The following is a 15440-nucleotide window of genomic DNA, read 5'->3' as shown; positions in this document are numbered from 1 at the left end:
GACTGACCAAATAAGTGAAGTGTGCAGTGTGATTCTAATAGCGACGCCTCTGCGACATCTGCATTTCATACAGACTCACAGTTTTATTTCACTACCAAAGCAGACTCCCTATGTGTGTTATTGCAAAGCACAGTGTTCTACACTACTATAAAGGCTCTCTGCAGCCAGCAAATAGCCATTTTATAACAAAATTCACTTGAAATATATTCAGATCTAAAAAAAAATAAAACAATTCGGCAAACCGGCAAATCATCGGCAAAAATTTGCTCATCTCTATTCATAATAAATACATTCCCAAATACCTTTCATTAGTTATAATGGCTTGTTTGTCTGGGGAGCAAGCATCAGGAGAAACAAAATGGCCGATGTCCTGTTAGTATACACAAAACCTATCCTTATCACACAGCAGGACAAGTTACTTTACAACACTGAGGTAAAGAGCAGCCTCATCCTCCTCTCCTACTTGTCAGGGATTATGATCCTGAATGTACAGCTGATAAAAACTTTAGCTGAATCTCTGTAGGAATGGAGTTCATGAACAGATGTGGCTAATGAGCAGCAGTACTTGTATGCAGTCTCCATTACCACAGTCTGTACTGTCCGTCTGCTTTGTACTTCATGTCTCCTTATGAACTTTATTACTACAGAGATTCAGCTGAAGATCATATTGAAATCTAGGCAGGATCATAATCCCTGACAAGCAGAGCAGAGAGGAGGATGAGGCAGCTCTTTACCTCAATGTTCTGAAGTAACTAGTCCTCCTGTGTGATTAGGACAGGTTTTGTGAGTACTAATAGGACGGCAGCCATTTTGTTTTTCTTAATGAATGCTCGCTAGACAAAACAAGCCATTATATCTAATTAAAGGTATTTGGGAATATATTTATAATGAAGTAATGTTTAAGTATTTTCATTTTCCAAATTCCCGGAGAACCCCTTTAAAGAAAACACATCGCAATAAAATGTGCAGCTATCTACAGGCAGCACGTTTAGAAAAGGAGGAGCTGAATAGATTAATGTATAGTTTTGTTGGAAAAGATTCAGCAAAATTTTAAATGTATATATTTAAATGTAAATCCAAAAAGCGGAACAGCACCTCCTGAGACAAATCGCAAGTGCAAGCTACCCGGCAATAATACAGCAAACAAAAAACAGTAGCAGCACACCACTATATGCGCTAAGACTAAGTGAACAGGTGAATGTGTGAACAGGGTCAAATACATGATGCCATATAGTTACTGCAAAGCAGTGAAGAAGCTCTTAGCGCATATTATTGATCAAAAATATGTCGAGCCCACCTAGCTTCTTATCAGGTGGGACCTACTCTAACACGGAATGTCCAGCTCCATTGTTTCTCTGATTAAAAACACCAAGGGGTGGGGGATGGGCGGGGAGTGCTAAGTTCCAAAGAGGATGCCTAGTCCTCTATACTATATACACTCACCTAAAGAATTATTAGGAACACCTGTTCTATTTCTCATTAATGCAATTATCTAGTCAACCAATCACATGGCAGTTGCTTCAATGCATTTAGGCGGGTGGTCCTGGTCAAGACAATCTCCTGAACTCCAAACTGAATGTCAGAATGGGAAAGGAAGGTGATTTAAGCAATTTTGAGCGTGGCATGGTTGTTGGTGCCAGACGGGCTGGTCTGAGTATTTCACAATCTGCTCAGTTACTGGGATTTTCACGCACAACCATTTCTAGGGTTTACAAAGAATGGTGTGAAAAGGGAAAAACATCCAGTATGCGGCAGTCCTGTGGGCAAAAATGCCTTGTGGCTGCTAGAGGTCAGAGGAGAATGGACCGACTGATTCAAGCTGATAGAAGAGCAACGTTGACTGAAATAACCACTCGTTACAACCGAAGTATGCAGCAAAGCATTTGTGAAGCCACAACCTTGAGGCGGATGGGCTACAACAGCAGAAGACCCCACCGGGTACCACTCATCTCCACTACAAATAGGAAAAAGAGGCTACAATTTGCACGAGCTCACCAAAATTGGACTGTTGAAGACTGGAAAAATGTTGGTCTGATGAGTCTCGATTTCTGTTGAGACATTTAAATGGTAGAGTCCGAATTTGGCGTAAACAGAATGAGAACATGTATCCATCCTCTGATGGATACTTCCAGCAGGATAATGCACCATGTCACAAAGCTCGAATCATTTCAAATTGGTTTCTTGAACATGACAATGAGTTCACTATACTAAAATGGCCCCCAAAGTCACCAGATCTCAACCCAATAGAGCATCTTTGGGATGTGGTGGAACGGGAGCTTCGTGGATGTGCATCCTTCAAATCTCCATCCTTCAAATCTCCATCAACTGCAAGATGCTATCCTATCAATATGGGCCAACATTTCTAAAGAATGCTATCAGCACCTTGTTGAATCAATGCCACGTAGAATTAAGGCAGTTCTGAAGGCAAAAGGGGGTCCAACACCGTATTAGTATGGTGTTCCTAATAATTCTTTAGGTGAGTGTATATATCCAATAAACGGAACAGCACCTCCTGAGACAAATTGCAGGTGCAAGCTACCCGGCAATAATACAGCAAACAAAAAACAGTAGCAGCACACCGCTATATGCGCTAAGACTAATTTAAATGTAGCTCTTTCTGAACTGTTGCCAGGCACCACATGATGGTGAAAAAGTGCTTCTAGCGATACCTTATAAAAAGGCTCTCATAGGCTACTTTTGGGTAGCGTACTTCTTGGAGAGAGATCATTGACTACTAGACATGCCTACTATACACTCAAAGATATTTTGCTCAGTTGACAGACTTTGAGAGAGGGTGCATCATTTTACTGAGAAAAGCAAGATGTTCATTTTGATTAACTAAATTGAACTGAATTGAATCAAGCCCTGGAGATTTTCTCTGATACATGCAGGAGCCACTTTGATTTGGGCATAGCTATGCAACATAATTTACGTGATTTGGAAAGAATGTGATCACATCGATTCACATTCTGATGGGACTGTATTACTTTGAAGTCTTATTTAATGGAAAAAAATTATACCAAGGGGTCTGAAAATCTGCAAGTTCTCTACGTATGTGCTCGGTGATGATTTTGGTTGCATTCGGAATAAGATTCTGTTGGAATACTCATTGAAGCTAATGGATTTGATCATCAGGTGTGAGGAAACAAAACTTACAAACAGTGTTGAGTGAATTGAAGCAAACAAAACTGAATTTGATCAGAAGTTTAGGAAAAATTTGATGTGCCGCGAAGCCGAATGCCCTCTTCCTTTGTGATAATGAAATGGTGGCTGGAAAAAAATAAATCAAAATATACTCATCTACTTGCTCGCAGAGAGGCCGTCCACTCCATCTTCATTGAAGAAAACAGTTCACACAGAGCAACAATGCTAAATAAACATACAATAAATATTCTGAAAGTGTAAACTTCCAGGAAAATAAAAAGAAGAAGAATTTGAAAAAAAATGGAGGAATCTATTATGCAAAAAAAAAAAGAAATCTAAATTCTTGTGAGATATGCATGCCTATTCCACACGTATTCCATTGAAATCTATATTGAGTAGATCCCATACCAACAAAAAGAAAAAGAGATATAATAAAGCTAAAGCATTTTTTACAACTTGTTAATCCGATGTTGAAACAATGGAGGGTACAGATGTGTCTAAAACAGAAAGCTGTATGGCAAATAACACAACACAAAAGAAAATAACTCAATCAAAAAATGCACCAGCAAAAAACAGCCCCTAGATAGTTATATCATCAGTGAGAGAAAAGCTTTAAAAGAATTGAAGGATAATAGCCATATAATTGTTAGAAATCCTGAAAAGAAGGTTCAATTGTTGTTCTAGATAGAATACTCTATGAAAAAGAAATAATGATAATGTTATAGGATAAGAGCGTGTTTAGGAAGGTGGGATCTGTTCCATCAGATGTGGTCCATAAACAGTATAAAGGTACAGTATCTTGGAGAAGGGCATTGTCCTTGACATTCTTACTGTGAGCCAAGTTGAAACAATGAATCCATCACAACTAGGGATGAGCATTGTCCTTGACATTCTTCTCCATTTCATATTTTGAAATTTGTGTGCCGTTTCAAGTTGTGGTATTTACTGAATTGCGTTATGGATTCCGTTACGGCGGACCATAACGCAATTCCATAATGGAATGCATAATCGAATGCTAAAGAGTGGACTCCAGCATAACATAAACTGGACAGATCCGTTCTGCAGGCCATAGACTTCTATTATGACGGAATGAATGACGGAATGAATGCCACTTGGATCCAAACCCGAGTTTAGGAAGTGTTTTTTTACAGTACAAATTAATTTATGAAGTTATTGTGTGAAGTCTCGCGAGACTTCGTAATGCAATAACTTCGGCTCACCGGAATCAATACATTCTAATACTGTATGGAGCTCCTGCTCCGTACAGTATTAGAACGCAGTTTTATTCGAATAGACTTCAGATATTTAATCTGAAGTCGATTCGCTCATCCCTAGTCTTAGCGATGTAGTAAGACGAGGTGCAAGAGATATCCGTTTATGTTCCACTCTCATAGTATACAATCGGGTACTGCAGTGCCACCCATGTAGTATACATGTATGTCATAACTTGCGTTACTCATAACAAACAATTTGTGGGTTCCACTATACATTCGCATTAGAGGAGAGTAGATTAGCATGTCAATGATGTTTCAAGTACAAGTAATAGGAATATCTCAGCAGTGTCACGTCATTTTTAGTGTCGCGTCCCGGCACTTATTGGTGGCAGCTGAGCCTCTGGACCAGGGAGACAGGGCTATACCAGGAGTAGAACATATAATCCTTGAGATTTTCCCAACAACTGTACTCTTCCTATCTGAGAGTGGAAGAGCATAGCTGCTTGGAGGAAAGTGTGTTTTCCTCCTCGTACAACTCTTTTTTCCTGGTCCAGAGGATTCACTTCGACCAGTAGGTTCCAGCATTCATCAATGAAGAAGAAGGGTGGAGTGACGAGCTCAGAGGGGTGTTGCAAGAGTAGTGCTCCAAGGGCTCAGTCTGGCACCATGGTGCTTGAACCAACTCATTTTCATATTACTAAAAACACAAATATCTTGACAATGGTTCTACACACAGATATAACAAAGGTATCATTTTAATCACTATTATCAATCCTACCAGGCAGGCAGCATGCCTGGTTTATTAGGACTGATCATTCCAACAGATGCTCTTTAAGATTATAAAAATAGATGTTGAAAAATGCATCTTAAATTATAGTCACTTCTGTGATGTCCTTTAAAATCATGTTTACATTGAAAGTTGCATCTTGTATCAATTATTTGTCTGCAGAGATATTTACTGAAGTTTAAAAAATCTAAAGCCAGCATTTTGTACCTGATTTTACTGAGTGACTTAAGAGTTTAAATAGTTAGAGGTACTGTTGCCAGAAGTACATAATATCTCCACATAATATAGCGTGATCAGTGGATACTTTACTTGATTACTGCAAGCTTGTGGAAGGAGGGCCAGATGGTGCTTTTTCATGCCAGAAAACTCTGCACACTGCTTAATTGGTTCCTACATAGTGGACTATACTGAGAGCTAGCATGTTAACTATATTAAGACAATCAGCATGAGCTGTAATTAGCAGATTTTTATTGCACAATATTATTATTGCTAATAATTATCTTATTAAAGTACATATTGTTTTATATTTTCATTACCAACTACCAATCATCCAAATTATAACAAATAAAGGCTTGAAATATCTCGCTTTGCATGTAATGAGTCTATCTCATATATTAGTTTCACCTTTTAAGTTGCATTACTGAAATAAATTAACTTTTGCACGATATTCTATTTTTTCGAGTTTCACCTGTACCTGTAGTATAGAAGCATAATTTTCACAAACAATTCTCTGAAAATAACCTTATGGTTGACCTATACTAGTCAGTCAATTGCTACTATACATTTTCTTGACAAAATGGTCATTTTTCTCAATATTGGAGTTTTGTAGGGTTTGGTTCTAGGCACATGGAAGATTTTACTGGCAATAAATTAACATGTTGAATTACATGACCATTTTTGAGATTTTAAACTGTGTAATACATGAATGGCCTGAGTTTGCCAAACAGCTGATGCTTGACATCCTCTAATATGTCCATATTTAATTATATGGAATTTGTAGAGGGGTTATCCTGATGGGACAGCCTGTGTAATGATAAATAGTGTTGAGCGCGAATATTCGAATCGCAAATTTTAATTGTGAATATCGCCGCTTCGAGAATTCGCAAATATTTAGAATATAGTGCTATATATTCATATTTGTGAATAGTGTTGAATATTCTAATCGCAAATTTATTGCAAATTTATTGCAAATTTATCGTGAATATATACATTGCCGATTTTCGCAATCAAGTAAACAATGACTGGAAATCACCAATTCTCGAATTTGCGAATTTATGGCGAATATTCTGCCAAAAATTTGAGAAATATCGCGAATTTGAACATTGCCTATGCAGCTCATCACTAATAATAAAAACTGAACACCATTTCAAATACATTTTTAGACACAAAAAATACTGTGCATACATAATTGAAATACAGTATAGATAAATATATGGTTGTAGTGATTTGAGTTGAGTTACTTTAATTGTTTTAAAAATGGGAAATATATATGAAATTGTCCTCATGGTTCATGGAAACAGTATTCGATCTCACCTATGTGTTCTTGAGAGGAAATAATTAAAAAACAATGTAATGAGATAAGCCAGCCTAAAATGATTTATGGGAGAGGCTAAAGGCAAATGACGAGGAGAAGCACCTACCCCTGCCCTAAGTTGGCCGGGAGCCAGGAGCGAGGGTAAGCCTAGCAGTGGGCATACCCTAAAGGGAATTTGAAAAGAAAAAGGGAGGGGGGGCGGGTGTGAACAGAAGCGCCCCGATGGGACGGGAACTGGCGCTTAAAAGGGGTCAGACGCCCCTCCCACAAATTCAGGCTGACTTTTCAGCCTCCCAACTTATGGGAGAGGCTAAAGGCAAATGACGAGGAGAAGCACCTACCCCTGCCCTAAGTTGGCTGAGTTGTGTCGGGAGCCAGGAGCGAGGGTAAGCCTAGCAGTGGGCAAAAAGAATCGAGGAGACCGGAGCAGTGAACAAAACATTTAATTCCTCTCAGAGCACGAGGTTACAAAAAGCCTGGGAAATCTCGACATTTGGGTTTGGAATGTACCTCGTAAATCAAGAGGAACGCCAACGACCCATGTTTTTAATCACGTGAGCCGGGACTTCATTTTTTGAAGCTGCAGACGCAGCCCCAATACAGAATGAATGCCCAGTGATGGCAAGCGGGTTATAACCGAGACCTGATGCTAGCGTCCTGATGTGAGATATGAACTGGACAGAAGACAGGAAATTCCCATGGACAGGCAACAGCGGGCCATCAGGGGGAGCATCTTGCAGCAGTGCTAGCAATTGTTGAAGGACCATGACCGGACACCAAACATTGGAAGTTCTGAAAAACATGACCTCGGTGGGAGGCCCATGTTGGTTGGACTTGGTGGAAGGTAACCAGAGGACAAAATGGTCATGGACCCAGGATAATTGCCGCATCTGCAAACCCTGATGCTTGGGGGTGGTACTAGTGAACTCGCCTGGCCTAAGGAAACTGTAAAATCCGAGGTACATAGCTGCCTTAATGACCAAGCTCGAAGTGTGCCCAAAAGGATGACCATCCAACGCGGAAGAAAGCCTCCTAAACATTTTGCCGGAGACAGGCTGTCTTCGGCCAAGAGGGGAATCCCCGCTCTTCTGGATTCCCCTAAGAGCAGCCTTGACTGCTTGTACCGAAAAAATAGAACCTCCGCTCGGACTGTGAAGCATGGAGCAGTGCTGGATTCCAGCTAAGTACAGCTTAATAGTATTATAAGACAGCCTGAGGTTGCGATGACAATGGGCGATGAACGCCAGAATGTAGAAGATGTCGTCCAAGAAACCTTGCGGGTGAGACCTGGAGAATTCTTTATAAATTTTATAGCCGGCTTGATAATTCCTGGCAATGTTGGAGGAGAGGGAATGCTGTACCAGGTTCCTGGCATGAGAAAGGAGGGACTCTAATCCATCACCAGGGAATTGAAGGCTGGGAGAGGGGACCCCGCGGAATCTGCTTCTGGCATCACCTGGAAAAAAAGGGGTAATTAAAGCGGGACAGAGCATCCGGAGCTACATTCTCGACTCCTGGGATGTGACTACAAAACACATGAAAGTTATGGGTAAGGGAGAGCCAAACTAGTCTGCGGAGGAGGAACATGACCCTGAATGATTTTGCCCGGCCTTTCAAGACAATGTCAACCAATGCTTGATTATCGGTGACAAACATCACAGGCGCATTGGACCACTGATGTCCCCACACTTGAGCAGCCGCCACAATAGGGTAAAGTTCCAGGAGGGAAGAGGAGCTCAGACTTTCGGGGTCCGACTGGACTTCTACGGGCCACTGACCAGACATCCAATGTGACCCAAAAATAGCTGCGAACCCGCGGGACACGTCATGGGAAATCACAGCCCGGCAACTAGCAAGTTTCTCCTCCGGCAGGCTGGCCTCCATCCGGATGGAATCCAGAATGATGCCTAGAAAAGTCACCCTATTGGCAGGGCCCTCTGTTTTGGCGTGGGCTACCGGGACCTGCAGGCTGGAAAAAATTTGGAGCAGAGTAGCCAGATTGCCCGATCCGCCATGCGGACCCTCGATGATCAGGAAATCATCGAGGTAGTGGATGATCGTAGGCAAACCGCCATGATCGAGAAGGATCCAATGCAAAGCCTTGGCAAATTGGTCGAACCACCATGGACTACTCTTTGAACCAAATGTGAGTCTGTTCGCAAAATAGTAGTGACCAGCCCACCTAAGACCGTAGTATCCCCATAACTGCGGTTGAATAGGAAGGAGCTTGAAGGCGTCTGCAATATCCGCCTTCGCCAACCAGGAACCCCTGCCGGAGATCACAACGGACTTAATCGCCTCATCAATAGAGGAATATTGCATGGAGAATTGCTCTGATGGGATGAGTGAGTTGACGCTGGGTGTGGCAGAGGCATGAGGAGCGGACAGGTCATAAATTAACCATTTTTTATTAGATGATTTTTTTGATACCAGGCCAATAGGATTAATGTGCCAGGAAGAAAAAGGAATAACCTCAAGTGGGCCAATGAGGAAACCCTTATCAACCTCAGACTGGAGCAACTCTTCAACTGCCGCCAGGTCCCCAGAGGCAGACCTCAAGTTACCACCTTCCCAAGAGGAAGAGCAATAAGGCCCGTATGGAAGCCTTCCGCGAAACCAGACAGCAGGAATTTCATGAACCCTCTTTCATGATGATCCCGCAGAAGGACACCAAGCAGATAAAGATTAATGTCGGCTAGTCAGGACTGCTTGGCAGACCTCTTGGGACAGGCGGGACGAGGGTGAGCCCTAAAGCACAATGAGCAAATGTGGAGAGCCCTGCAACCATTAAAGACACAACCGCTCGCATTAAAGTTGTTACAGACCTGGCTCCCACCCAGGTACACTATGGGGCGACCAAGTTTGTCAACCCCGGGGGCACCCAGTTGGGAACCCGAGGGGCCGGGCAGGGACCTATCCTGAATGGGGTTGACAGAGTTAGGACACCAGTCTGAGGAGTGAAATATGGACTGGCACACTGTACATGAAGGGGCCCTAAGACCCGCAAAGTGGCGGGAAAAAAGCTCCATGTCAATGTTGGCCCAGTTGGTGGTAAACTGGAACTGAACCAGGGCAGCAGCAGCCTTAGCCGAAAAGGAGCGGTGGTAGTCGTAAAACGACGAGCCACCATACTTGTGCCCCAGATCAGTGACAAGGTAGAGGTAAGAGTCTAATTCCTCTCTCCTTCCAGGCTGAGCTGAACAAACAATGTCCCTAAAAAGACTGAATGCCAACACAAATTCAGGCATGGAGAGCTTCCTGTTGAGCCTTGCGTCCTTGGCCTTTAGAACGAGAGAGACATCTCCACAGTTAATGACCCTGTTTTCAGGAAGGTTTTGTGAGGCAATAAGGATGGATGCCAAGTTCACATCCTTCCCAGCCAAAATATATTTTTTGATACCATCCGGAATGAAATGGGAAGGAGCCACCTGGGGGGGTGAGACTGGTAATAACTGGCAAAGACACCTGAGAAGCAATGGGCACTGCCAGAGGGTCTGACGCTTGGGAGGGCGCAGGGGCCCGAGACTCCAGCACCGTCACCCTGGACTGAACGTCCGCCACCGAGCAGACCAGGGAGTCAATAGTGGATTGTAATTGTGACAGCAACTGCGCTGAATGGACGTGATCCCTGACTGGACACCTGACGGGCTCGGGCTGGTCATCAGCAGTTTATACAATTCTGCCTTACGAGCAGAGGCCGGGTGAGGGATCCTTCTTCTGTTAAGTTCTGCAATGAGCTTGGGAATCGTCCAACTTCTCAGGGACATGGTGCCGGACTGACCTGAAACAGAAGTTTAAGGGACTGACATGGTGTCATCCACGTCTGAGGCTTGCGACATGCTCAACCTGCTGAGAAAGAGACAGTTCTGGATGACTATACATGACCGGAAGGTAGAACGACCAGTGCCAAGAAGAGAGAGGCTTGTGAAAGTCTGAGTAACGTACCTGAGGTTGCTGGATAAGACCTGTGAAGATGTCTTACTTAACCTGACCTAAGCAACTTGTTGGATGAATGGAACTGGCTAGAACCTGGAAGAAAAAGTAGGACATGCAGACAAACCAGAGCCCTACCACTACCCGGCCGATAGGAAGAAAACTGAGCGAAACCGAGCGAGCCGGGAAGTGAGTGAGTGCAGAGCATGGACGAGCGTGAGGTGGAGGAAAGAAACCGGCCTGTGAATGGGCAACCTCGAACCAGGTGACAAGAGTAACCAGACCTAAGCAGAGACACAAGGAGTAACCCAGAAATACTGCACCACGTGGCCCGGTGATGGACAGACCTGGCAGTGCCTGGAAAAAGTGAACCAGAAAGGAACAGGCTTGGGTGAAACAAGCGTGAAGGTGTAGATAGGGCCTGTGCGGATCAAGAGAAATATTGTTATGGATGGGAGGCAAAAGCCTGGACGGATCCGTCCGACAGCGGGAGACCCTGGAAAAACCCGGGATAATAGACATGCAGGGAGACCAGACCTGAACGTACCAGGCAGAGAAGGAAGAACCGAGCCTGGGCGTACCAGGATTAAACTGACAGTGTGAAAGACAGGGCCTGGACGGACCCGGGGTAAAGATACATAATAAATAAAACGAACGTACCCGTTCACAGGAGAACAAAAACTGGTCGAGTCAGAAGGAGGAATAACTGAGGAGATGACAGCCTGGGTGATCCAGGAGACAGAGGTAGGTACGAGCCTGGGCGATCCAGGAGACAGAGGTAGGTACAAACCTGGGTGATCCAGGAGACAGAGGTAGGTATGAGCCTGGGCGATCCAGGAGACTGAGGTAGGTATGAGCCTGGGCGATCCAGGAGACAGAGGTAGGTACAAACCTGGGCGATCCAGGAGACAGAGGTAGGTATGAGCCTGGGCGATCCAGGAGACAGAGGTAGGTAAAAGCCTGGGCGATCCAGGAGACAGAGGTAGGTACAAGCCTGGGCGATCCAGGAGACAGAGGTAGCTATGAGCCTGGGCGATCCAGAAGACAGAGGTAGGTACAAGCCTAGGCGATCCAGTGGGAAACAGGAAAAACATAACATACGAATAAATGAACATTCACATACAAAACGGCCCTGCTATCACTACATATCAGTATAGATGACGGCAGGCAAATGGTCAGAGTGCTGTGACTGTGCATAGTTCTGACCATGATTTAACCCTGTGCATGTATTCCCAGGAGAGTAGCATTCATGGAAGATACCACACAGCATGCGCTCTATAATGCGACTTTGAACACTGCCATGACCAGCTCCTATAAATAACATAGAATGTGGGGCACATAGTTTATGCTACATACCCCTACCCCGAGCAGCGTTGGTATAACTATGAAATCTAACCAGCAAGCAGCCATAAAGCATGGAGAGGAGAAGGGGGAAAGCGAGGACAGGGCAGGTAAAAACATGAAAGAACCAGGGCGCCACCTGTAAACTTAAGAGCACACATGCCTGATAGAGATTCACTGCGTGCGTTCCACGCTGGAACGCACGCCGACCTAGCAACCGGAAGCAGCGCTAATGAGGGGAAAAAACATGAGCGCCGATCGGAGGAGCCCTGTGGTGGGGACGGGTACAGAGGAAAGATCTTACCCATCTTGGAGACGCGTGCAGGCGTTGAATCGGACTGCAGGAAAGATTGCGAGGCGGCTCCTTATCCAGCGGATGTGAACAGAAGTGCCCGATGGGACGGGAACCGGCGCTTAAAAGGGGTCAGACGCCCCTCCCACAAATTCAGGCTGACTTTTCAGCCTTCCAACTTGTCCAACCTCACATAGTTTTTTTTTAAATCCCTGCATCCACCCAGCGGAACCTGTCGGGGGTTGCACGCCAAAGGTTCAGTTATTATTGTGGAGAGAAGATAGGGGATAACCTAGCCTTATTCTCCTCTAAATTTTAACCTATCAGACAGAAAACCTTTGGCATAGATCCCCGGCAAGGGCTGAGTATATAATAGCTGTACCAATGAGATAAACTGGGGTCCAAAACCCGTAAAACACAAAACAGCCCACAGATATTCCCTCTCGATACTATCAAAATCTTTGCGTAAAATGAGAGCACTGGCGTAAAACCAAATGTCTGAAGATTAAAATAAAGTCTCTGTATGTTATTGGAGATGTTCCTTCTTGACAAAAAGCCCATTTAGTCCTCCTCCTGGACAACACATTGATTAATCCATTAACTAATTTCATAACTAGAATTCTAACAGCGTCAATAATGAAATTGGAGAGTTGCTCAGTCGCACACTGCTGGTATTATACTGTATGAATTTCCAGGCGTCGGGTTCCCACTCCATCAAGCAGTATGAAGAAGAACTACAGAAATGTAACAATTGATCGTAGCTTAATGATTCATACGTGTTTTTATTGAATCTGCGGCTAGTGACGTTTCGCCCAACTTAGGCCTTTATCAAACTGGTGCAGCTGCGGGAAGAGGGTAGATTGAAATTGGATGGTCAGTGCTTAAGAGAAGAAAGTGTGCGTCCACACTGCAGAGGGAATGAGCCGGTCTGCGCATGGATCGGGACATAGCGGGTTTCGCTTTTGATCTTTGAAAAAAATTTAAATACCGGATAAGACGGATCCAGTATTTTACCGCATACGTCTAAAGGATCCGGAAAAAAAGGATATCCGTTTGCATCCTGTTTGCTGGATCCGGCAGGCAGTAGTGTTGATCACGAATATTCTAATTGCTAATTTTTATCGCGAATATTCGCACTTCGAAAATTTGCCGCGTCTGCTTTGCTGCGTCAGGGCCTGGACGGATTGCTATCATCCAAGGAAAAATGAATTCCCAAGTTTATCAAGACATTTTGGAGGAGAACTTAAGGCCATCTGTCCACCAGCTGAAGCTCAACAGAAGATGGGTGTTGCAACAGGACAACAACCCAAAGCATAAAAGTAAATCAACAACAGAATGGCTTAAACAGAAGAAAATATACCTTCTGGAGTGGCCAGGTCAGAGTCTGTGGCATGATGCTGTGGCATGACCCCAAGAAAGCGATTCACACCAGACATCCCAAGAATATTGCTGAACTGAAACAGTTCTGTAAAGAGGAATGGTCAAGAATTACTCCTGACTAGGGTTGAGCGAACCCGAACTGTAAAGTTTGGGTTCATACTGAACTTTAGGATTTTTGGACCCCGAACCCGAACATTTCAGTAAAAGTTTGGGTTCTGTGTTTGGCGCTTTCTTGGCGCTTTTTGAAAGGCTGCAGAGCAGCCAATCAACAAGCGGTTAACTGTCTGACCTTAGAAGCCATCAAAGCCATGCCTACTAATGGCATGGCTGTGATTGGCCAGTGTAGCATGTGACCCAGCCTCAATATAAGCTGGAGTCACGTAGCGCTGCATGTCACTCTGCTGTGCTTAGTGTAGGGAGAGGATGCTGCTGGTGATTTCAGGGAGAAAATAGGAGAGACTCTGCTCAAAATCAGAATCTAACTCAGCGATCTACATACATTGTGTTTTGTGGGTGCAGGGCACAATTTTTTTATATTGCCCTGAGCCCAGTGACCGAAAAAAAATAACTTTAATAAATTAGTTAGGTGGGCAGCGGCCATTTTATGCAAGCATCTGGATTAGTCCGTGTGCAATTCAAGCTAGAAATACAGCCATCATTTTCTGGGGTTTTAAAAACACACTTTTTTGCCAAAAAACAATATTTTCCTGATCTGCAAGTGTTAAATTCAAGTTTAATATATACAGCTTTCATATTCTGTTACCAAAAAAACACTTTTTTGGCAATATACAACATCTGGATTAGTCAGTCTGCAATTTAAGCTAGAAATACACCCATCATTTTCTGGGGTTTTAAAAACACACTTTGTTTTCCAAAAAACAGTATTTTTCTGATCTGCAAGTGTTAAATTCAAGTTTAATATATACAGCTTTCATATTCTGTTACCAAAATAAACTTTTTGGGCAATATAAGACATCTGGATTAGTCAGTGTGCAATTTAAGCTAGAAATACAGCCATCATTTTCTGGGGTTTTAAAAACACACTTTTTTGCCAAAAAACTGTATTTTACTGATCTAAAAGTGTTAAATTCAAGTTTAATATATACAGCTTTCATATTCTGTTACCAAAAAAACACTTTTTTGGCAATATACAACATCTGGATTAGTCAGTGTGCAATTTAAGCTAGAAATACAGCCATCATTTTCTGGGGTTTTAAAAACACACTTGTTTTGCCAAAAAACAATATTTTCCTGATTCGCAAGTGTTAAATTCAAGTTTAATATATACAGCTTTCATACTCTGTTACCAAAAAACCCACTTTTTTGGCAATATACAACATCTGGATTAGTCTGCGCAATTTAAGCTAGAAATACAGCCATCATTTTCTGGAGTTTTAAAAACACACCTTTTTGCCAAAAACCACTATTTTCAGGCCTTGTAGCATCAGCACGTGTGAAGTTACAGGTTTATATACTGCTGTCAAATTCGGTTGTTAAACAAACACTCGTTTGGGCAAAAAAAGTTTATTTGGCAGCCTTTGCTGCATATGTCATTGTGAGATACACCATTAATACATTTGGGTTAGATTCAGAGATTTGAAATACCGCCATTTGGTGCACCAATATTGAATTCAGGCCTACACTGGTTCAGGCCGTGTGAAATAGACCCTTTACATACAGGGGTTTGATTCAGGCATTTGAAATACAGCCATTTTGGGAAAATACATCTTTAATTCAGGCCTACAGTGGGTCAGGCCGTGTGAGATACACCCTTTACATACAGGGGTTTGATTCAAACATTTGAAATACAGCCAT

This window comes from Bufo bufo, chromosome 2, assembly GCF_905171765.1.
Source record: "Bufo bufo chromosome 2, aBufBuf1.1, whole genome shotgun sequence".
In the NCBI taxonomy this organism is placed as follows: Eukaryota; Metazoa; Chordata; class Amphibia; order Anura; family Bufonidae; genus Bufo; species Bufo bufo.
This window is presented reverse-complemented; position numbering follows the sequence as displayed.